The following is a 25,687-nucleotide window of genomic DNA, read 5'->3' on the forward strand; positions in this document are numbered from 1 at the left end:
AATTATTATATAATTAGTAATTTTTTTGGTACACTATAATGTAGAAACTATCACGTGGCATATAATAATACGCAAAATTGTTATGTAAGACTTCTCCAATTAAAAAATTATAACCTAGTTCTTTTTATTAAAAAAAAAGAAGGTAAAACAATAGTAGTAACAATTTTAAGATCAATAATGTGGGACCAATTCCTAAACTTAAAGAAATTATATATTAATAAATTAAACATATAGTCCATAAAAAAAAGTCACAGGCTAATTTTTCTATGTTTGCCATTATGGAGTTAGCACTAAACAGTAATATACAATTTTTTCCTAAGGGAATGATTACTTGTGGCCTTATTATAAGGTTTGACATTACAACATACGTCCAAAAACATACAAGTTTGTGAAGTTTATTATAAACATTTCATTTCATTTTATTTATTTTTATCTCTTTCTTCTTGAACTTTATACTATTTGTTCATGTTTTTTTCCTTTTTTATTTATTTGTTGGTTCTTTTTACAATATATAGCCTTCTAGATGCAATGATGAACACACTGTAACTACTATGTTGCAGCACATGGTACTTACAATATTTTAAATGAGATAATGGGGGAAATATGAAATTAAAACACACAAAAAAAAAACACTTCAATAAAAGAGGCATTTAGCAATAATAAAAAAAAATAATGATAATATTAATTATCGTAAAAATATTTATACTGGGAATTAAATTAAAATTATTGTGTTAAAATTGTTAGTTTTTATCAACATCAATATAAAATGCTGTTAGTTTTTATCAGTATCTATATAAAATGCGGGTTATAATTACTTATATTTATTGTTATCATTAATATAATAATAATTATTATATTACTATCATTAAATAATTACTACAAAAGTTCTTTATTTGTTGTAGTGCATCCCCTCTCTTGCTTTTCTTTGATAATATAAATTTGGATGTGAATATAACGCCATTCTCCTTCTCATTCTTGATAATTTTCTTGACTTCAATTGATAGATTTAATGGTAAATAAGAGGTTTTATTATATAAATATTATTAATTTATGTTATTTTATTTGTAGGAATACATAAAGGGACACGAGAGAAAAAGGGGGATTTTTTTATTTAGAAAGTACATTACCCGAAAATGCGGCATGTGGGTTTATACGCTATTATTTTCATAGAGATATTGTATACGGGTGAATTCATTTATTATAGGCACAAATATATTATATTTTACTATTATCAAATATGTAAATATAATGTATTCCAATGTAGAGAGATTGTATTCGCATGAATATACTTATTATGTGAACGAATATAATATAGTTCACTATTTTTATAGACACAAATACAATATATTTCATAATGTTTTGAAATCAATATATTATGTTGCTATATTTCGTAATCAAGCAAATTTTGCTATTTGGCAATAAATTCAGGAGGAAAAAAAGAAAGGAAATTAAAGAAAAAAGAAGTACACTCTGTTTGGTCCATTTTTTGAGATTGAGTTGTATGTTTTTTCAAATTAAATTGTTCAATTTCGTGAAAACATATAGGTAAAATATTTGACTTTCTGCATCTGCTTCTCATTATTTGGTTGATTTTTTCATCTGGGTATTCGCAACATTTGATATTGGGCTATGTATTATCCCATACTGTTCGACCACCAACACCGTGGACAGTGATTTGAAGGTGTTCGACAAAATTTCTCAACGAAATATTGCTTTATTAAATGCTATTATTATTGGGTTTTTGGCGCAAAGATTCGTTCAACCCAGGATTTGCTACCCACACAACTCAAAGGTCGTTGTGAACAACATCTTGGCAAGCCGACGTGGACAGTAACTTCGATGTGAATAGTAACTCCAAAGTGAATAGTACTCTAATGTGAACAATATTTTTCGGCGGCAACCAAGTTCATTTCAACTAGAGTTGGTACCTCCGATTTTCATATTTTTCCATATCTATTCTTTGCTCATATAATTGTAGTTACATTTTGTTGACTTTAAATCTTTGAATAATTTATTAGTTCATATGCGTTTTCGTGGCTTTGGATAATGATGGTAGACTAGGGTCATGTTCTCGCTCAGGGACGGAGACGAGGGTAAAGAGGGGTAAGTGGGTTAAAGGGGCGTCTAGATTGAGAGTATGTTCTTAGAACATTAGGACATTGACGAAAAAATTGGTAGAGCTAGTTAAGATTCTAAAGAAGAGGAAGATTAATATAGCTTGTGTACAAGAGACCAAATGGGTAGACTCTAAAGCTAAGGAGGTAGACGGGTATAAGCTTTGATTCTCTGGTAGATCAAAGTATAGGAATAGGGTAGGAATTTTAGTAGACAGTAATTTAAGTGACCAGGTGGTGGAGGTTAAGAAAGTCACTGATAGGATGATGTCGATTAAGGTGATCGTTGAAGGGATCACATTGAACATTATTAGTGCTAATGCGCCGCAAGAGGACTTAGGCGAGTAGGATAAAAGGCACTTTGGGAGAATTTGGACAAGTTAGTGGGAGGCATACCGCCTACTTAGAAGCTTTTCGTGGGAGGAAATTTCAATTCATCGGGTCTATTTCGGGAGGGTATGATGATGTGCATGGAGGTTTTGGCTTCGGGGACAGAAATGGAGGAGAAGTTTCACTTTTGGATTTCGCAAGAGCTTTTGTGTTGGTGATAGACAATTCGAGTTTCCCAAAGAAGGAGGACCACTTGGTAACCTTACGGAGTGCGGTGGCTAAGACTCAGATAGATTTTTTACTCCTTAGGAAGGATGATAAAGGTCTGTGCAAAAACTGTAAGGTCATTCTGATCGATAACCTTATGACCCGATATAAGCTCTTGGTGATGGATTTAGGGATCAAGATGATGAGGAAGAAGAGGGTCAGGGATGACCAACCTAGGATCAAATGGGGGAGTTTGACCACGGCTAGCGCCCTGGAAATGGAAAAGAAATTGAAGGATATGGGGGTCTGGTATAGTAGTAGGGATGAGAACACTATGTGGGATAGGACGACTAGTTGTATTAGGGTTGTAGCAAGGGAAGTGTTGGGAGTCTCAATAGGTAGCCATGGCCGGCATCGAGGGGACTGGTGGTGGAATGGAGAAGTGCAAGAGAAGGTGAAAGCAAAGGAGATAGCGTATGCAAAGCTGATAAAAAGCAAGAATGAGATGGAGAAGTGGACGAATAGGGAACTTTATAAGATAGCGAGGAAGGAGGCAAAGTGGGCAGTTTTGATGGCAAAAACGGCCGCTTTTGAATGCCTTTATACTGAACTAGAAGAGAAAGATGTGGATAGCAAATTGTTCAAGCAAGCCAGGGTGCGAGAGCGAAAGGCACGCGATATAGATCAAGTGAAGTGTATTAAGAACGAGCATGGAAAAGTATTGGTAGAGGAGACCCTCATTAAACAGAGATGGCAATCGTACTTTCATAAACTCTTGAATGAAGAAGGGGACAGAGAGATTGTGTTGGGAGATTTGGAACATACAAGGAGGCTTCACGATTTTGGGTGTTGCAGGAGTATTTCGATTGAAGAGGTTAAGGGTTTTGTGCGTAGAATGCGCTGGGGAAGAGCGACAAGACCTGACGAGATTCTTGGGAATTTTGGAAAAACGTGAGCTCGATAGGTTTGGAGTGGCTGACTAGGTTGTTTAGTGTCATTTTTAAGACAGTAATGATGATCGAAGAATGAAGGTCGAGCGTAATGATCCCTCTATACAAAAACAAGGGGGATATCAAGAGCTGCAACAATTATAGAGGTACCAAGCTTTTAAGCCATACTATGAAAGTATGGGAAAGAGTGGTAAAGATGAGGGTTAGAAAAGGCGTGTCTATTTCAGAGAACTAGTTCAGATTTATGATGGGACGCTCAACTACAGAAGTCATCCATCTTATGAGGAGACTGATGGAGCAGTATAGGGAGAGGAAGAGGGACTTGCATATGGTATTTATCGATCTAGAAAAGGCTTACGATAAAGTTCCACGAGATATACTATGAAGATGTTTGGAGGCTAAAAGTGTACCTGTGGCATACATTAGGATGATCAAGAACCTGTATGAGGGTGCCAAAACCAGGGTAAGGACAGTAGGATGGGACTAAGAGCACTTCCCAGTTGTGATGGCATTACATCAAGGATCATCCCTTAGTCCATTTTTATTTTGCCTTGGTGATGGATGGATTGATGCGACAAATTCAAGGTGAGGTGCCATGGTGTATGCTTTTGGTGGACGATATAGTCCTGATCGATGAGACTCGTAGTGGAGTTAACGCTAAGCTGGAGGATTAGAGACATACCTTGGAGTCTAAAGGGTTTAAGTTGAGTAGGACCAAGACAGAGTACTTAGAGTGCAAGTTCAGAGAGACACCTCAAGAGGTTGGGGCGGAAGTTAGGCTTGGTGACCAGGCCATCCAAAAGAAAAGTAGTTTCAAGTAACTTGGGTCTCTCATGCAAGGCAGCGGGGAGATTGATGATAATGTCACATATCGTATTGGGGCAGGGTGGATGAAATAGAGACTCGCTTTCGGTGTGCTTTGTGACAAGAAGGTGCCACCACAACTTAAGGGCAAGTTCTACAAAGTGGTGGTTAGACCGGCTATGTTATATGGGGCAGAGTGTTGGCCAGTTAAGGTCTCCCACATTCAAAAGATGAAAGTAGCCAAGATGAAAATGTTGAGATGGATGTGTGGGCATACCAGGAGCGACAAAATTAGAAATGAGGTTATTCGAGACAAGGTAGAAGTGGATTCGGTGGAAGACAAGATGTAAAAAATGCGATTGAGATGGTTTGGGCATGTGAAGAGGAGAGACACAGATGCCCCAGTGCGCAGGTGTGAGAGGCTGACCATGGATGGTTTCAGAAGAGTTAGGGGTAGGCCGAAAAAATATTGAGGAGAGGTGATTAGGCAGGATATGACGTAGTTACAACTTACCGAGGACATGACTTTAGATAGGAGGGTGTGAAGGACTCATATTAAGGTAGAAGGCTAGTACATAGTCTCGTTATTCTTCTGTATTAGTAGGCTCATTCGCGCACTATAATTTCTTGTACTCTGACTTCTGTTATTATCTTTCAATTACTTTCCATATTTTGATTACTCTATTTTATCTGTGTAACTTTCGTTATTTGCGTTATTCGTTATTTGCTTTTTCATAACGCTTTGAACTTCTTAGCCTTATCTGACCTCTTTTTATGCTTCTTTTAAGCTGAGGGTCTCTCGCAAACAGACGTCCTACCTTGGTAGGAGTAAGTTCTGCGTAAACTTAACCTCCTCAGATCCCACGTTGTGGGATTTCACTGGATTGTTGTTGTTAGTGTAAGCAAATTTTGCTATTTTTCATAAATCTGAACGCAAAATAATGTTATTTACGACGTTTTGTTTTTTATAGTTTCTTTTTAAGGAGCCCTTACAGGCTTTAAAAATCACACTTGTTTCTAATAAAATATAACAAAATAATTTCTAATATGTTACTAATTTAATATTATGTTTTGACCTTAACTTCAGTTATGAACTGTGCTAATTAATTACTCGCTTAAGGCACGTTTAACAGAAAATTATGTGATATAACAACTTAACCCACTAATTATCCATTTTAGGAATACTTTTAATTAGTACTAAAAAAATAGCTAGATTTGTTATGAAACTATATAAAACAATAAGAAGAATAAAGTAGGGGGAAGATACAAGACTTCTTATTCCTCTCACGGGATATTTAAGAGTCAGTTACAATGAAGGAAAACCCCTTTATTTATAGGGGAAAACTAAATTTGTCCCTAAGTAGAATTCTTAATTTTTCTCTTAATATCTCTACATAATAGACATTCACTATAATACAAATATGTTTATAACACTCACTCTTGAATGTCTATTTGATAGATTATGTGTCTTATCTTTTTTTTCCTCTCTTGAAGCCGAGGGTCTTTCGGAAATAGCCGTCCTACCTTTCAAGGTGAGGGTTAGGTCTGCATACACTCTACCCTTCCCAGACCCCACATTGTGGGATCATACTGGTTTGTTGTTGTTGTTGTTATGTGCCTTATTAAAATCTTACTAGATAAAATTCAGAGGAAAAAAATTCTAGTGAAGAAAAAAGAATACACATATCTAATAATACGCATTTTGGATGCCTCATTAAAAACCTTACAAGAAAAATGCAATCGGACAAACCTTGTGAGGGAAAGAGAGTACATCGCGTATTAACTCCTGCTAATGGAAACATCAATCAATGATTTGAATCTTCGCAATCCAGGCTTGTACACCATCTTTTCAAAAGTTGTAGTTGGTAGAGACTTGGTGAATTAATCAGCCAAATTATTACCTGAACAAATCTGTTGCACGTTGATATCGCCATTCTTGGGAGCTCACATATGTGAAAAAATCTTAGGAAAAAGGCATCGTTATATCTCCTTTTATGAATCATCCCTTCAAGATCATAGAATTCTGCAAATTGCTCACTTCAACTTCTTTAAGCAAATAATCAATTATCGTTTGAAAGCTCTTTAGGAATTTTCAATTCAAGACATCAAATTGCATAACAATATGAACAATTCTTGATTGATTTAAACCATATGAGGATTATAAAGAAGTTTTTCAAAAACTTATATATATGCTTTAGACATGTTGAGTCCATCAGTTATTTTCATATCAATTTTGTCAAGCATTAGATATGTATGACATCTTCTGGTGTCTAGATTGCAAGTCAAATAAGTTTTACGCTTACCAAGATGCATTATTCCACTTTTCACTTGATAAACAATTCTATGTCAGCATGCTTTAATTGATCATAGAATTCAGATACTCATAATCTTTTACAATATTGTGTTATGTTGTATCAAAGATATCATCGATGATATATCATTTTGTATCAGTTCGTAATGCGACATAACTTATTAAGATTCATCACTTCATTATTTTGAGGTAGGTACCCCTCTCATGAGGTATCATGAAGTCTTATGTCGTAGGTTCTTCAAGAGTACATTGACTCTTTATTATGATCTTTTGATCCTTTGCCCCTTCCCCTTTTCAAGGATCATTTTATTTAGAATCGATTAGTCTATAATGCTTCGTGCATGTCGTAGACTTTATCCTTTAGGGACATTCAATAGGAGCATTTTCAACTCTTGGTTTCTTATTATCTCCCCCTTATGTTAGACAAACTAACATATATACCAATCAATTTTGGAGTATCTATCCTAGTGCATCATGGTATATTTATTAATCATATACCGCACATCAAATTTACTAGATGAAAATTATATGATCTCTGATCATAAACTAATTGAGAGGAAAATTGATCATAATTTATTAGTCTAATGCATATTTTTGTATGCAATTTATCATACTTCAGACCATGAAGCTTTGTTCTCATAAGTAATTATTGACTATTTATATAAGGCATTTAATGTCACATCAGTTTGGATATTTATCAATATTATCAAGATAAATTATCTTGATTACATATTCTGAAAATTGTGCTCTTAACTCAATTATTTTGCACAAATAACTTTGCAAATGTCAAACTGTAGATTAATAATAAACGCACAGGTAATTATCGTATAGATGCATCTATTTTATCATATCACTTGACAAGTAAACAGGCTCATATTCACCTTTTATACTTTTTTAGAATTTAGGGGATTCAATCCCAGCATTAGTTGACCCGATCAACTTATTATGAGAACAAGCAACATAAAATAATTCTTGAAGAATCTTCTACTTCTTCAATATATGTCTATTACTCATTATGTAAATCTTCGAGATAGCCAAATCGTTCATGCCAATTTCATATTTACTACTTCAGAAGTAAATTTCAAATGCATTTCTTCTCAATTATTCTACCTCTTCTGAAGGTGAGTCGTGATCTCATCACGATAAAATGCACATTCATATTAATAAGTTTCATTTTTACACTATCACATTCTTCAATATTGGGTTTATTCAATCCCAATCGATAGGCAATAATCATTAAGTGATTGAGATGAAACATTGTAGCATTATCAAGAAAAATTGACATAATCTGATTATCAAAAAACTGTATCCGTAATCATATTATTTGTGCCAACAATTTTGCAAACACCAAGTTGTGAGATGACAATAGACACTCATGAGACCATCTAGAAGAAATATCTATTAGGACCATAAAATATCTAAACAACCACTATGTGGGTGAATAGGGTCACAAATATTCTCATGTATACGTTCCAAGAACGCAGGGGACTCAATCTTATCTTTCGTTGGTGATGGTCTAGTCAAAGTTAACTTGCCTTGATAACAAGCAATACAAGAAAATTCACCATTTAAAAAAATCTTTAGATTCTTTGATGGATGTCCATTTAAATTTTCTATAATTCTTCTCATCATTATCAAAAGTCTTCATTTTTAATGAATGAAACACAATCATCTAAGTATATCAAATTATGATATCTTAGTACCTCATTCAACGTTCGTATGCATTATTCAACCACTTCTCTTCTTTCAGACATATTATGCATTGCTATCACATTCAATTTAGAGAATGGATCTATATTTGTAGCATTTATCAAAAGTTCTCATTCTTCATAAATGGAACACACCATCTAAGCATATCAAATTGCGATAGCTTTGTACCTCATTCCATGTTAATGCCCATTATTCAATCACTTGTCTTCTTTCAGACATATTATGCGCTGATATCACATTCACTTTAAAGGATGGAGCAAATTCAATGGAATAGATTTCATGATTTTTTTCACCAAAATACATTATTTTGCTTTACTCATTATTATATAATCACTATGGTGCATTGCGGCTCAAACCAAATGTTTTATCCATATAAAGACGCCTTAAGCCATAAATCAATGGGATTTGAATTATCATTAATATCGTTATAATTTGATATTAGAGACATACATAATGCTATTTCTAAAAATTATCCCTTCTAAAATGGTAGCTAATATTTAATAGCACATACTACAAGTGTCTACCTAGTTCACCCCTCCTTTCTTGTCCAATCACGTTCTCGAGAACTACATATAATCTGGCCCATTGACACAAATTTGTAAATTGGGCCAAGCCCGTGTCAAGGCAGAAAAACTGTGGGGAAAACTGCGTATTATACATTCCTATCATATTTATTAGTTATTCCTATAGTTTGAAATAATTACATATTATCTCACTAATTAATAATTTTTATCAAATTTCAAGTTAGATACACTTAGATACATGTATTTTTTCTACCAGATATACTAAAAGAAAGAGAGACGAGCGAGATAGGAGGTAGGCGAACAAGATCCCCAGATATACGCAAATCACACTAGATACATGTATTTGAAATATCAAATACAGGGAGAGAGGAGAGCAAGGAAGGAGAGTGGTGAGCGAGATAGGAGAGAGGCGAGTGAGAGAGTCAGATATCTACATGTGATCTACTTGAATACAGTTAATCTAGAATAAATTACACCTAATATTTATACCATGTATCCGAGATACATGTATTTGACCATATTTGGATACGCCAGATACATGTATCCGAAGTTCAAAATCTAGTAAGATTCGTAATATTGCAAACTAGTTTGTATCTAAGTAATTAACTTCTAAACTAATGAGATTTACGTAAGTTACCCAAAACTGTGTCATGAAAGTCCATTATGAAAATCAAGGGACAAGTTATAATCCATCTAGTTTATCAATATGATGAAGTACACATAAGCTATACACTTCGACTACATATATTGTGTATATGTCTCTCTATATATATATTATAAATAGTGTATGCATATTATATATTTATAGAAAATAGTATATTTTATATTTACTTGTATTCTATGTACATTTTCTATAAAGTGAATAACCTAAAGACTTGCGTTGTAATTAATCAAAATTATAAAGATGTATAACCAAGGTACTTTGGAGTGGTATATAACGAGAAAAGGTACTCAACGTTGCTCAAATTGTCAACTTAAATTACTTATCATTTAAAATGTGAAAAATAATTGATTTTTTTTGGATAAGTATATAGTTTAGGATTAATATAAATTTAATATGTATGAATTAGCAATTACTGTCACAAAGAAACTGTAAGAGTAGTGACACTCCACCGTCCATTAAATTAAATTATGTTAATTCTAGATTTGACTTGGGAGAACCATGACAAATTTTTTTTAAAAAAAAAAATCATCATTTTGTTTTACTTTAATAATGAAGAATGAGAGGAGCTTAGGATTAGTTGGTGAATTGACCAATTTGCCCTTCTCGTTATCACTTATTAATTTTAATTCCTTCTTTAAAATTATTTTAAAAAAAATCTAGAACAAATATCATTAAGCTGAATCAGTTTCTAAGGGTTACTGACAACTTTAACAGAGCCGATGAGTTGTACATACTGCCTAGAAGCTATATTGAGGCCTACGTGACTATATTAGTGCCTAAAGAGCTATTGGGCCAAATACAGAAGGCCTAAGAGGCTATTGGGATAGATAAAATTCATAAGAGGTTATATACAAAATGCCTAAGGGACTATTAACAAAATGTATAATGGGTTATTGGGAACGATTACTTTTGGGCTATTGAAATGTAATGATTGTATACCATGTTAGAGTGTTGCCAATAGGGGAATATAGATTGAATTGTACCTGTCGAGCTCATGAAGATCCGGATAGATTTTATTGTTTGTTGTTTGTACATATTAAGCTTATGAGAGGCAGGTAGATTGTTGTTTGATTATTGTTTGTATTTTTAGATTTGGAAGCATGTCAATACGCTCAACTTATTCTTGACTTCCTCATTTGATTGCATTCAATATATTATAATACATGCTTAGTTATTCTGTTGTCTTTCTTACTTGGTACATTATTTCGTACTAACGCTCTTGCTTAGGGACGCTACATTCTTGCCTACATGTCCTAACAAACGGGTACACATGTCTCCTCAGTAGTGTTGCTCCATTCCAACATCTGCTCCACTTCTTCGAGAGTTACTAGATATAGATGTTTGTTAGGAGTCGTTTGGTAGAGTATATTAGAAAAAATAATGCTTGCATTAACTTTGTGTATTCTTAACACCTTATTTGGTACACTTTTTTAACATATTTATAATTAATGCTTGCATTAGTTATACATTTTATTGTGTATTCAGGTGTGTATGACTAATATCATGAATTTTCATATATTAGCATACAAAGATTTTTAACACATGCATTAAATTGATTAATGACATAACTATTTTGGTGTGTCAAATGAGCGGATTGTGCTGAAATTAGAGAGACTAAAATGGGCTGAATTAGAAATTGAGGTGGGTTATGAACTATCCAAATTTACTTGAGCTCAATTGAGTTGGGTTCAATTGGGCTAAAAATTTAGTTGTGTCATGACCCGTCCAATGACCCACTTAATCTAAAAAAAATTAACGTACTGTTATTGACCTTTTGTAACCATAATTTGAATACCAACTCAAAAAAATAAGAAAAAGACGTTTTTGATTTTGAAATTGAAAGTCACCAAACATTATACCAATCAAATAAACATATATTTAAGATGACGTACTCAACATGTATTATATAGAAAATTGATACAATTTAGTTTCTTTCGATTATTTTTATCCCAGAAAAATAAAATTTTAATTTACATATGAAAAGAATTCATAGATAAATCCTTGAATATATAAAGTAGAAAGCAACTCATGTATTCAAAATGGGAATATACATTGCACCAATCAAATAAATAATTTTAAAATAGAATTTCGAGATTAAATTAGGCTCACTTGAAGATTATTTTAAAATGAGATAAGGTTGAGCAGGTTGAGATTGACCCAATTTAAATTATCTTGAACTCAACTCATAAATTTATGGATAGATTGGGAGAGTTACCTATATTTGACCTCATTTTGACAGCCCTATTAAACTATCCATCAAATTCCTCTCAAAACATTTCTCATTTTTGTTACGATCCAAATTGGGCAGTGAGTGACACCCACACTAACCCTCTTGGTGGGAGAACCAAAACTACACCCCCAAACTAGCATCTTAATACAATAGTAAGCATGAAAAGAAGTGGAAGCAATTTTTGTATAAGTTTAAAGTTGAGTTCTCATAAACTCGGAAAATTAAATAATTAATCATAAATATAGCCAAAAACATGCGGAAGTCAACCCTCTAGAACCCGAAAGTCATTGTACCAAAACTACTAAGTAGCAAGTCTAAGAGTAAGGGGATGTAATTTTAAAATAATAATAAAAAGAAGTCTGAAATGATATAAGTCTGAAAAAAATGGATTGAGATCCTAGAAAGATCCATGACAGCCTGAAAGAACTCGCTCACCCTTGAAATCCTGAATAGTCACTTGTCTCCTAGCTGAGGTTTGTTAGAAGCCGCCTAAAGATGCTCTGTACTCAATAAGGAAAGAGCAAGTACAATATTAATACACATAAACAACTGTGTACATGTAGGATCATGCGGCCAGCCCACTAAGTGAAACATGTACTAGTAACTACAATATAGTAAAGACAGACATATAAGGAAACATATTACCAATCATCAATTTGTAGCATTATACAGTTCACAGTCTCAAGCTCACTACAACAGTCAACAATAGTCCTCTCAAGGGACCCATACTCAATATGTGTCGGAACGTGATACCCGATCTAATATATGTGTCGTAATGTAACACTTGATCCAATATATGTATTGGAACGTGACACCCGATCTAATATATATGTCGGTACGTAAAATTCGGTCCAACATATGTGTCAAAATGTGACACCCTATCCAATATCATATTCACAGTCCACAATGAATAGTTCACAGCTTGCACAATCAAGTATCTGTTATATTATATGTAATTGATCACAATAGTCATTTTATCAAGTTTATTACATCTTTCCTAATCTCATACATGCATGCAATACTATCAAGTACAGTAACAAGCACATGTAGCACAGACAGGAATGTAAACCATCACCTACTTCGAAATCAAGTCTTGGTAACTTTAAAAAACTGGAGCTTTCCCTTTCTAAAGTCTCTTGGCTTGTTCTTGGTCTAAAATCAAACAAGAAATACAAGAATCAATGAGCCATTGGCCCACAATACTTGGGTTATATCAAAATCCTAATCGTTGACCACTTTCATGATCACCTCCCCCTAATTAGAGCTTTTCCCACCATTAAATTTAGGTCAAGCACCATACCCTAATATATTCACCATAGGTTCTAGGTTCTAAGAATCAAAATACAAGTTAAGGGAGTGATTAACTTACTTTTAGCAAGAAAATTAGTGGAAAACTGCAGGAATAACACCCTAGGTCACTTTTTATCTCTCAAGAACGAAGTTGGAAAAATAAAGACGATTTTGGGGCTTTTTTCAATTTAAATTCTTGACTGTCCTGCTATAGAGGCACTTATCCTGTCATGGTGGCCCCACCATAGCAGGAATAATCCCACCGTGGTGGGTTGCACGGGACAGATTCTTAGGATTTGAGTCCCAAACCCTCATTTTGCAACATGCCCTCAAATCATAACTTTCAAAAATCCACCCCTCAAGCCAAGATCAATTACGGGAGTTCTACTCGCCCAAATTCGATTTCGTAAAGCTGTACGAGCTCCATAGCGTCTTAGCTATCCACTCAAACTATCAAACTGACAATACAATCACCTATTCATTACTGCATTACCCCAAATCTTACCTGACTCATATTTTGTCCAAGTCTGGCCTAAGTTAAATTTTCCAAGTTACTACTCAAACATTTCTGGACCAAATTCCTTCCACATTGGCTTATCCCTAATGACGAAAACAAGTCATTACATTTTTCCAAAGCTAAAAAACATGGAGGGTACTTTTATAAATATATATTTTTATAAAAGTTATGCAAGACTTCCATCAAACCAATTACTAATGCAAAGAATTACTAATACACCATATTCTATAATTATTTTTATACACTTTACCAAATAATTCCTTAGTCTTTTGTTATGTACAAGTGATGGATAGGTTGATGGCGGCCAAATTATACCTTTTAAGTTGGTATAAAATAGACTTGTCAAGTATATCATCTAATAAGTTTTGGGTCAAATTTCATAGAGAGTGTGGCGAGAAATTACATTTTATGTAATAATTCAATTGTATGATCACTAAAATGGGGGTTTATTGAAAATATTTATGAACTATTTATAATCTACGATTATGATTACGTTATTTTCAATAATTATAGAAAAACTAGAGTTGTGGTTCCTTAGATTTTGGAATTCAAAAAGTATAATGATTCTGAAGGTCATTTCTGGTAATTTCACAAAATGATCATTTTATCCCTCTATATAGTTATCCCGAGTCATGTTTGATCGATATTCGAAGTTGGTTTGGTGAAATTCCTTGAAAAGTTAAGATTTTTGAAGACTTAAGTTGTCAAATAGTGTATTCAGTGTCATTCAGAGTTTTGAGTTTCGGAATAAAATTTTGTCGATTCCATCAACTCTGGAGTGTGGAATTTGATTAGGGAGAGTTGACATATTCAGGTTTGGGGTCATATCGTGGATTTGAGGCCTTGAGTTAGAAATTATTGAGTTTTTTATCATAGAGTTGTCTTTGGTTAATATTCGGAGATTGGATACTCGAAATTAAATTCTGATGACTCTTTTGAATTTGGGAAAAGATTTTACGCCTAGGAGTGGTCTTGTTGAATTTTTAGAGGTCCCCAGCTTGATTTGGTATTTTGAGGCCTAAAGTTAGTTTTGTTGCAACTTATCAGGTTTTGGGTCAGGGAGACCTCGAATTCAAATTCTAGCAATTCTATTAAGTCTGAAACATTGATTAATAGGGTAAGATGTCTATTTTGTGTTCATGGGATTTTAAATGAATCACGGGGGTCTATTTCGTGACTTTGTGTCTTAAAGGGTCACTCGGTGTGAAGAATAAAAATAAATAGTCATGAAATAAAAAATAATCTAGGGAAAACATTTTGGCGTCTTCTTTGATTTCCATGTTTGGAATAACTTATCCCACCATTTATACCATAGTGATAGGATAAGTTGGGATAAGTTATCCCATATACATGGTGGGATAACTTATCTGAGCATAACTAATTTCAGGATAATTAATCTTGGGATAACTTGTTTCAAATCAAACGACCACTAAGTGTTTTCTTGGTTTCTGGTATCTGATACATTCTTCTCAGCGTTTACGGGCCCTAGGTCGCGTTTGTGGAGGTCAAGCATTTCCATCACCGCGTTCGCAGAGATAAGGCGCATTCGCAGAGTGGGCCTGAGTTTGCATTCTCGTTCATTGAGTAAGTGAATCGCGTTCGCGGAGGGTAATCGTTGACCCGAATAGTAGACCTTCCCAAAATGTTGGAAAAACCTTATTTTTCACTACTATTGGATCTTGGGAGTTAGAGAAGGGGCCATTTCAAGTGGAATTTTGAGATAATGCTTTTTGGTAAATTATTTTGAGCTGAAATATTCGATGTCCATCAATTAGTTATTGATTTTAACTTCAAATTAGTGTTTTGAATTCATAAAATTGGTGTTTTGTTCAAGAACTTGAGTTTTGATAAAATGGTGATTTCGAGTTAGTTTTAACTCCATTTTCAAATAGTTTTCGTCAATGAGTTTTAAATACTCCAAAGAACTTTTTCGTGTAAATTTTTAGATTTAAACCCCATTTTTGGAATCAGATTTTTGAGCTTTTTTGACTCATTTACTTGAATTTCATAATTTTTGTATCGTTAGACTCAATTTTTGATTGTGAATCATTATTTGATTAGAATGTGGTGAGTTGGAGGCTATTCGAAAGGAAAAAACTCAAATACTCGATTGATCAATTATTGACTGAGGCAAGTAAATTTCTAAAATCCCTTAAATCATGTAGATTAATTGAACTTGCTTTCGTTGTGTGTTGGGAGTAATGGGAACAAGATTTGAGATAATAATCATGTAAATTATGTCGAATACAAGAACAGAGTTAATAAAAAGACAATGTGTGCTATAAATGTGATTGAAACAATGAACTCCTTGATTTGAACTCGTTGTGAACTCGATGAAATGCTATGATAGCCTTAATGTGATAGTGAACTTGGTGAAAATGTCTTTTGTTCATTGTTGATTATAGAAATATACTTGAATTACCTGCTCACCGATTGATTCTAATTGTGGTAAAGAGGTAATGAAACAAAGATTTGATGACTTATAATGATGTGAATGATGTAATTGTTGATATTGATATACTGTTGATAGTGTGATGTGAATTACATTGATATGAATTGTGTTGTGACTGTGAACACTATCATTTTTTTATTATCTGTGTGAACATGCTTATTTGCATTGGTTCTGGACACTATGATAAGATCTGGTTGATATTAAGCCGATGGAAAATGATTTCAGACATTGATACGGATGTCGATGGGAAATAATTTTGGCGATGTCGATGGAAAATGGTTCCGACAATTGACACTTATACTGATGGAAAATAGTTCTGGCAGATTCATAGACTTGTACGTCCCCCATAGGTTTTGGTCTGGGATTTAACGGATGTATATCATTAGGGCAGACATGCATCACTTTACGTGACATCACATTGCATTGCATTACATCGTATCCATCATTGTGAAGTTGCGCATATGCCTCTTGTGTTTTGTGATTGATGTATTTGATACTGATGTGACTTATTCAGTGATGCTGATGAGCTATTGTTGATTTATGCGTTATCTGTGAATGTGTAGTTTAGGTTAGGCTGATTTCTATGCAGGTTGTAGTTGAGGAGGTTTGGTTGGGATGAAATGAGTTCTAGCATTCTATTAGATTTACTTTATTTTATTAGTTGGCTTGCTGAGTACCGTATTATTTGGTACTCACTCCTTGCTATCTACACTTGTGCATGTTCCGAGTCTGGACCGTGATACAACTTTTCTTCCTCTATCCGAGGCTTTTGAGTAGACTTGAGAGGTAGTTGTTCGATACTGGCAATCTCCCTTGTCCCTTTTCTTATGCTTTGTTCTATTTGAGAAACAAAGACATCGGAACTTGTACTTATCTTTCATTTTCGTTGCATTAGAGGCTTATACATGTGATAACCAATCTTTGGGGGTTATTTTAGTTGATTAAAACGTCCGCTTTTATTTAAATTATGCCTTATTTAAATTGCTTCCATTTTACCTTTCTGTAATTATTGAGTTTAGACTGACTTGTTCGGTGAGAATAAATAAGTGTCATCACACTCGGATTCAGATCGTGACAAAAAGATAGTTCACTACTCAACTCATTTTGGCATGTTAATCGTGTAAAACTGATGAAACTATATATGTTCTAAAGTCTTTCAACCCAATTAGAAGAATGTCACCCTATATCATTTTGACACTTGGGTGGTCATTATATAAATATCGTCATAGGTTTCATGTTATATTTTCTATTACTAGCTTAAACTATTCGATAAAGGTTGATAGCCCCAATCCATGTTACTGATTGTGTTTCCTAATCTTAACTTCTTTTGTCAAACAAGTTTAGAGTTAAATTTTTTTCAATATTTTCAATCATAAAAAACAATCTTTACGAAAGAACCATTAATGCAAAATGACCAACACTTTTATGTAAAGATTTCATGTGCACAACTCATTATGCTTATCCCTATTCTAGGTCCCAAGGTTATGGAGTTTAACTACTTATAACTTTATGCAAATAATTAAAAAAGAATTGTAACAACTAAAGAACATTATGTCAAAGTACACAATTGATGATCCCACAATAATTCCAATCACAATTCTAATAAAAAATGATAAAAAAATATACGAAATTATATAAGATAATGTTGATAATAACTTCCCAAAAAATAGTTGATGTCAGTGTCAAATAATAGCATGATAAACAGATTTCTAAAAAGATCTATTTATAGACCCAAAATTTATAACTACGATATTATAAAAATGCCACTTTATCACCCTAATGTGTCATGTCTGGGACTGATTCCATGAAGCGACCCTTAACGTGACACCTTGGGGTCACGTGCGCCTTTCATTGTGCAGCTTGGGCTTATCGGTGTGCCTTGCATTACAGAGGCAAAATGAAATTTTCCTTCTTTGAAGTTTGGTCACAGTCCTGGCTTTGAGCTCATCTTGGAGTGTCTTTCACACGTCGCAGATTCCTTTCTTTCACTGTCAAGTCATGTCTCTTTTATCCACAATGCTTGATTTCTATTTCTTTTGCTATTTCAGGTTGATTCTTGCTGTAGTTTGATCTGAAATATATTTAATCACACATATATTAGCTCATCCACATTAATTATACTCAAAACACATGAATATACATGAATTGACTCCCAAAACTTAGCTAAAACATGTGTAACATATGACATTTGAGTGTATAAATATTTTTTATCATTAGTCGAGATAGGTTCCGACCGAATATATTGCTCTTATAGCCTTGTAGACTTTGATTTATATAGATGTGCGTTGTTAAGTCATGTCGACCTTGTTATTTGTCCTTTTGGCACAATAACCTATTAACCTTGATCGTATATGTATACATGTGTTCAATTTATATGTTTTCAGATATCACCTCGACGACCCGCATAATGTTACTTGATTATGGAAAACTTGGTGACGTCGACACTCTACACATGATTTAGGTTCTGTTCCATATGAATTGATGAGTTTAATACAGGTTATGTTGGTGGAGGGTCTTGCTGACTGAGGACTTATTTTTAAGACGATAATATATACTTGCTTATTCACTTGATTTTGTGACTGATATTATGTTAATAACACAGTTGTCCATCAAGAATTGATTTAGGGTCAAGTTTGACACCAAATACCAATTATGCCTGTCGAGGTTGAAGCGTAACACAATATAAAAGAAATAAATAAATTAAATCAATAAATACTTAACCAATATAAAAAAAATAATTAATCAAATCAATAAATTCTTTACCAATGTAAAGAAAATAATTTGCAACTAGCAGAAGATTTAAGTGAAGAGCTGCAAAAGTAATGATTCAAAGATTCACTAACATGAAATATCATATTAGTGACATATTCTGTTATTTGACTATCATCACACATGAACTAGTCAAGTTAGGATAGAAAGTCAAAAGAGTAAATTCTCTCTCTATATATATGAAGACAAAGTAAAGGAAACCTATATATTTTAAAGTCAAATTTGAAAACTCTTATTAAGCATGAATATGTACTTATCTATCACAATCTTCAGTAATCAAAAATAATTCAAATTTAGTAGCTGAAAAAAATAACTAACCCACATAATATTTGTTTTGGTTAGTGGTTATTAAACTATCTTTAAGACTTTAAGTACTCTATTAATTAATGGTTCGAGTATTAATTTAGGTCTAGCTTGATGGGGAGTATTAAAGAAATTTATAATTATTTAAGTTAGTGATTACATGAAGATTTATTAAGATGATAACATTTTGAGTTTGTTATTGTACTAATAATTGATTTTGTATTTATATTTAACTAAACTCTCATTACCCCTCGAAAATTACTATACTAATTTTATCTTTGTTACAATGACTAAATAAACTAATTTAAATTTTGAAGATCAACTTAAAAATAAACAATTACGAATTTAGAATAAAATGGGTTTATTGTTGTCAATTTGAGGGATTAATACTCCATTTTTACTCGTTTATAAAGTACTTATTAACATATTAACATATTACCTTGATATTTCAATTTATAAGAAATAAAATAATATGTTCACCTAAACTTTTAAAAAGACGAAAAAAAGAAAATATCCATGTTTCAACATCATGCTAAAAGCCAAAAGGTTAGGGAATCAAAGATGCCTTTCTACAACTTTTCAATTGTGAAATAATATCTTCCATTGCTTTTATTACAAACAAATTGTGAAATAATAATGAGAAAATGACAAAAATGGTCCATATATTTGATGGTAAATCCAAATAGTCCCTTAAACTTGCACATAATAGTTTTAGTCGTTTAAATTTGATAAATTTTTTAATCTCCGTTAGATATTTATCAATTTCTCTCTTTTAGATTTAATGGAAATTTTTTAAAAAGAAAGAAAATTAGCAGAAACTCATATTTAGAGGTATAATTTTTGTAGTTTATGCTATTTTTTGATTTATTTTTGAAAGTTTGATATAATTTTTTGAAGTGTAATTTTTTTATATATCTTTTTAGTTTTTAAAATAAGTTTTTGTGTTGCATATTTTAAAATTTGATAAAATTTTATTTTTTTCATTCACAATCTAAAAAATATAAAATGTTAAATATTTGACAGAAACCAAAAATATTAACTTTTGACAAATTTATAAAAATCAAAATGATAAAGTGTATGAAGGCGTTTGATCATGCATTTTTTTTACTTTTTTTCCTGGAGTGAGACTCCAATCTAAGCAATTTGGCCATAAAATTTGAAAAATAACAAAAAAAATATTTTTTACTTCAAATTACTCACAAAAAGTAAAAACAATAACTTCAATTTGTATTGATCATGACCAACACAACTTCAATTTTTAAATATCATTTTTTACTTTAAATATATATATATTCAAACGCCACTTTCGCTATTTCAATTTTACCTTCAAAACCTAAGGAAACATTTTGTCATTTTCTAGAAAAATATCAAAGAGTTTTCTAACAGAGACAAAAAAAGAAAAAAAACGAAAAATCAACTGTCCCAATATATAATTAACTGGTAAATTACATAATATATATTTCTGAGATCGTGCAAAAGCCACCATTTTTCTTTGGTTCGAATTGTGTGAGAGAAAGAAAGGCAAAGAGAGAAGACTATGAGAAGCAGACCCTTCAAACAACAAAGCTGCTCCCAACAATCGATCGATTAGACTCTACCCTTTTTCAGGTTTTTTTCTCAAGTTATGAGTTCAATGTTTGACAAAACTGTTAAGGCTTTAATCGTTGATTGTTTTTGTTTTTTTTTTATTTTTTTTTCACAAGAATCTTGGTAAATGAAGACCCCTTTTGAAATCTGGTGCCTGGGTCAATTTTAGTTTTTGATTTGGAATATTGAAAGTATGGATTGGTTAAGAAAGATGTTTTTTTTTTTTTGCAAATCTTGCAGCTGACTAAATTTGTTTCATTTTTGAAGAGTTTGAAACTAATTTGCTGTATTAGAATCTCAATAATAGTGAAAATATGATGTGGGTTGGGCTAATGAGTTGAGAACTTGCAACAGTGGTGATTTAGAATGGGTTGGGTTAGTTTGCGTGTACCTCCACTAATTCTTGGCATGCCTGCCACATCTCATCAACAAGTGTCGGGTAACTGATTAAGGATAGGGCAAATGGAAGAAATTTACCATATAGTTCTCAACCTACTTAATTGACCACTATGCCATACCAGTGCCTGGATTTATTTTTTTGAACTGGAGTCTTTTTTGTTTGGTTAGGGATTGTACGACAGAGTTGGGATAGTCGTGAGATTTAGTGAAGCCCTTGTTTTATAGAATCTCTTTGGACAAAGTATTGAGTAGTGGAATTACAACAACATACCCAGTGAAATCTCACTAAGTTGGGTCTGGAGCCAAAAGACCCTCGACTCAAGTGTACCAAACCCAAGTAAAGAAACAAGAAAACCATGAAGAATGCATCACTTAATAAGAAATAGTGTTATACTCAAAGTACAATACACAACATATGGAAACAACTACAAGGCATAACTAGTACTACACAGGCACTAACAAGCCTAAACCATCGCATCGCAAGGCAAGACAACACTCTATCCCTACTAACCTTCTACCTTAATATTGAGTAGTGGAATTAAGCCGATGAGTTGCAACATAATGGATCTAGAGGATAAATACACTTTACCAAACAACCCCTAAAGGAATTGAAGGAACTCATTATATTTCTTTTGAGCAATAGGATCATTATTGGGTGGTCGACCATGCAGATTATAACATAAGTTACGAGTGTGTCTAAGCCTATGACAATAACTTCACTTAGGTTGTGATGACCTCTTCCTCATCAATTCACCATAGACTAAGATGTTCATTTTTTATGGTTTGAGATGTGAGAATAGATGAGTCAATGTTGAGTGATGAAATCACTTTATGACTAGGAGGCGCGGTAAGACGAATTAGATAGAGAACAATTCATCAATTGTAGGAACTGTAAGACTAACTAAAATCTGATCACGCACGAATCATGGTCAGTAGGAAGTCTAACAAGTGTAAGAACTTGAAACAATGTCTGCCTGTACTCGTGTTGTTTTTCCACGTTCATACCAACTAGCATCAATGTTTCAAATTCCTACATGACTGCCTGTACCTGTCTCTAGTAAGTAGACATCGAATTTTTGTTTCTTTAAGTTGGTAATCCGAGATATCACATCATAGAAACGAGATATGTCATTAGTGTAAAAAGCACAAGCCTTTTCCCAAACTGAACAACATGTTTTGGAATGGGCAAAAAAAGGGCAACAACTCGGAATCAATAGATCATCGTAGAACACTATAATTGAGCATCAACCTTCTCCCATTGTGCTTTAGCTTTTGCATCTTCCTCACTAGCCTTCACCTTTTCATCTATCACACAAACAAAGTTCGTTAAGTGGTCTTGGACACCTTGATCCTTGCACCACAACTCAACCAAGAAAGTCCAAGCTAAATAGTTTGAGCTTGTCATTAACGATTTTGAAGTGATCGTGGGCTTGAATTTTCAATTCCCGTAATTTTGGAGCCTAAGATATAAACTCCCGAAAGGCATCTTGTGAAATCAGAATTTTGTAGCCTAAAGTCTAGAAAAATATAAATTGTTGTCAGAATCTGATGGTCGAAAAATCAGATCTGATCGCTGCAAATTGGTCAAAATAAGGAAAGAAGTATGTGGGTAGGATCAGAACGATGCGGGATCCTACTGAGGAAAAATTGCTGAAAAAGTGCCCGAAAACAATGTTGAAGTCGTTGGAATAGTGATTTCCTCGCCGGAACTTGAAGAAAAATATATGTTTAGGGTTGGAACTGGTAGGTGACCTTATTGGAGAACAAAAAGTCTCGAAAAAGTGCATGTAAAGAGGCTCATGCGCCCAACGCGTGGTGTGGATCTCGCCGGAGAAGGCTGCTTTTGACGGTGTTTGAAATGTTTTTTTCTAGTGGAATTTTGTGGGTTATGGTCACAAGAGGTTGGTGGACCCCGTGGTTGTGTTGGTTTTCACACGACACTAACGAATATAGGGTTGACATAAAACATCCCTAGAAAGTAGCTGGAATTTGACGCACAATGGTTGTTCTAACCTAATTTTCTTTCACTAGATTCTCACCAATCTTCTGATACCATGTGAGAAATATAAGAGAAAAATATTATTGAATTGTGTATCTATATTATTACATTGATACCCTATTTATAGATACTTTACTACAATCTTTTTCCAAGTAGGATTCTATATACTGTTCCTATTCCTATTCTAACATAAATCTTTATCTAGAAACTCTAAATATCTGTAAAATATGTTGCAAAATTGTGCTCGCTCTATCCCAATTTATGTGACATTCTTTTCTTTTTAATCCGTTCCAAAAAGGACCCCTTCATATATTTAGTAACAATTTAATTTTAAACTCCCCGTTTTACCCTTAATGATATGACTTACAACCACACAAATATCTATGGCTTGTTTTAGACCCCAAGTTTCAAAAGTCTTTTTTTCCTTTGTAATTCCGTGCCCTGTCAAACACCTTGACTTAAATTGGACGAGGGTATAATATCTTAACACAACATAAGTTGTAGAACACCATGCTCACTCCATTCGTATTTATGTGGCACCGTTTGACTAAGCAAAAGGAAGACTTCAAATTTGTGGTCTAAAACAAACCTTCAACATTTGTGTGACTATGAATTATTTCTCTGAGGGTAAAAGATGAATTTTAAAGTTAAGTTGTTTCTACTTATAGAAATGTGACATTCTTTTTGAGATAGACTAAAATGAAAATGTTCCACATAAATTGAGACGGAGGGAGTACCTTTTTGTAAGGTTTTCTACTTTTTGGCATACTTTTTGTATACAAGTGTGTTTTGCCCATTGTTATAAAATCTTATTGCTTGATCAAACAACAAAAGGGCAAATCACACTCGTCTGGGTCGTTTGGTTTGAGTATAAGCAGAATCAAACCCAGTATAAAATCTCGCATAAGATAATATAGTGTTTGGTTGAAATATGCCAATAATTGATCTCAATATAAAATTCTTCTTAAGATAATATAGTGTTTGGTTGGCGGTACTAAATAATACTGCATTTAATTATGCGAGAATCTATATATTGTTCTATACATGATAGAATGTGAAATAAGAATATGTGTAATAGTAATGCAGAAACTAAACTATATAAAGACAAAAATATTCTTATAGAGTAATTAATTGATGTATAAAATTTTCTTAAGTATTAATCACTGTATAACAATTTCTTCATTATAAATCACAACATAAACAATTTCAAATTCCTGCATAACTTTCTTCTAAACCAAACGACCCTGAAGTATAAACAACAACAACAACAACAACATACCTAGTGTATCACAAGTGAGGTTTTGGGAGGGTAGAGTGTACGCAAACCTTATAACAACCTTATGTGGTAGGGAAGCTGTTTCTCATAGATCCTCGGCTCAAGAAAAACATTTCAAAACAGGTTTGAAAACTACAAGGTGAAAGAAGCTACGGAAAATACTAAACAAAATGATGTGATTTTCTACGAACAACACCAGATCTTCTAAATCTACAGGAACATGAGATAGTCTTTAAATATCTCAATTGAATCACCTCAGCATCACACATTATGTATGTGTCATCCCCACACAAAATGTGAGATAATTCAACCTCTATTAACTGAAAAGCGGTTGATCAAGTTACAAGAAGCAGACTTATATACATCCCAGCTATGGGTTTCATAACTAGTATAATTAAGAACGAATAGATAAGGTCTCCCTGTTTAAGACCTTTATGGGCTAGGAAGAAGCCCTCTGGTGGCCCATTGGTAATAACAGAAAATTTCTAAGTAAAACTACATAAATGTACCCATTTAATCATCTTTCACCAATATGTCCTTCAACAAGTTTAGTAGAAATGACCTATTAACATTTACCATGGTCTTACACTTTCTTATATCAAGCTTACTCATTAAAACCAGACTGCTTTGCCTCCTTCTAGCATTTATACATTCAGTGCAATCATGATAAACCACAATCTGTTTGCCCTTTACAAATGCCATGTGATTTTCTTTATTTCTTCTGCTAATTTGGTAATCACTACTTTTGACCTTTCAGTGAAAAGCTTAGAATAAAAGCACCTAACTAAGCTGATAGGCTTGTAGTCTCTTTTGTCCAAAGGATCTATTCTCTTAAGGATTAATCCAATACATCATGCATGTAAGCTTTTTTCCAAATCTGACATAATCACGAAAACACTCAAATTGCTTTCTTAACTTCAAGTTTTACTCTTGGCAACAGTTTTCTATAAAAAGCCATATTAAAACCATGTTATGCTGGAGCTAACATTAGTTTTGCTATTGTTATTATTTGCATATACTTGGTGCCTATTAATTATATATCGTACTTAAAAAAAAAGCCATATTAAAACCATCCCAACCATAACAATTTCCTTCACAACTTCTAATTGTCTGTACCACTTCCTCTTAAGTGAAGGGCTTTTGCAACCAAGTTTTTTCCTCTTTTGATTTTCTGGAGACATTTATCTTGATAGAAGGCTCACAGCTTTCTGGTTCACTGTAAAGTTATTGGTAAGACTTGAGAATTTCAAC

At 33.2% G+C, this 25,687-nt stretch overlaps 1 protein-coding gene across 2 annotated transcripts in view; it reads left to right on the top strand.

Moving 5' to 3' along the window:
* The first annotated feature begins 20,630 nt into the window (after nucleotides 1-20,630).
* Nucleotides 20,631-25,687, top strand: part of LOC129901727 (uncharacterized) — a 49,502-nt gene continuing 44,445 nt past the window's right edge. Inside the window, exon 1 of one of the 2 annotated variants that reach the window (XM_055976992.1) lies at nucleotides 20,631-20,783. The gene's annotated coding sequence lies outside the window, so the exon portion shown is untranslated. The remainder of the gene's footprint in view (nucleotides 20,784-25,687) is intronic. The other variant, XM_055976985.1, reaches the window with a different exon arrangement.

Source organism: Solanum dulcamara, chromosome 1 (assembly GCF_947179165.1).
Source record: "Solanum dulcamara chromosome 1, daSolDulc1.2, whole genome shotgun sequence".
In the NCBI taxonomy this organism is placed as follows: Eukaryota; Viridiplantae; Streptophyta; class Magnoliopsida; order Solanales; family Solanaceae; genus Solanum; species Solanum dulcamara.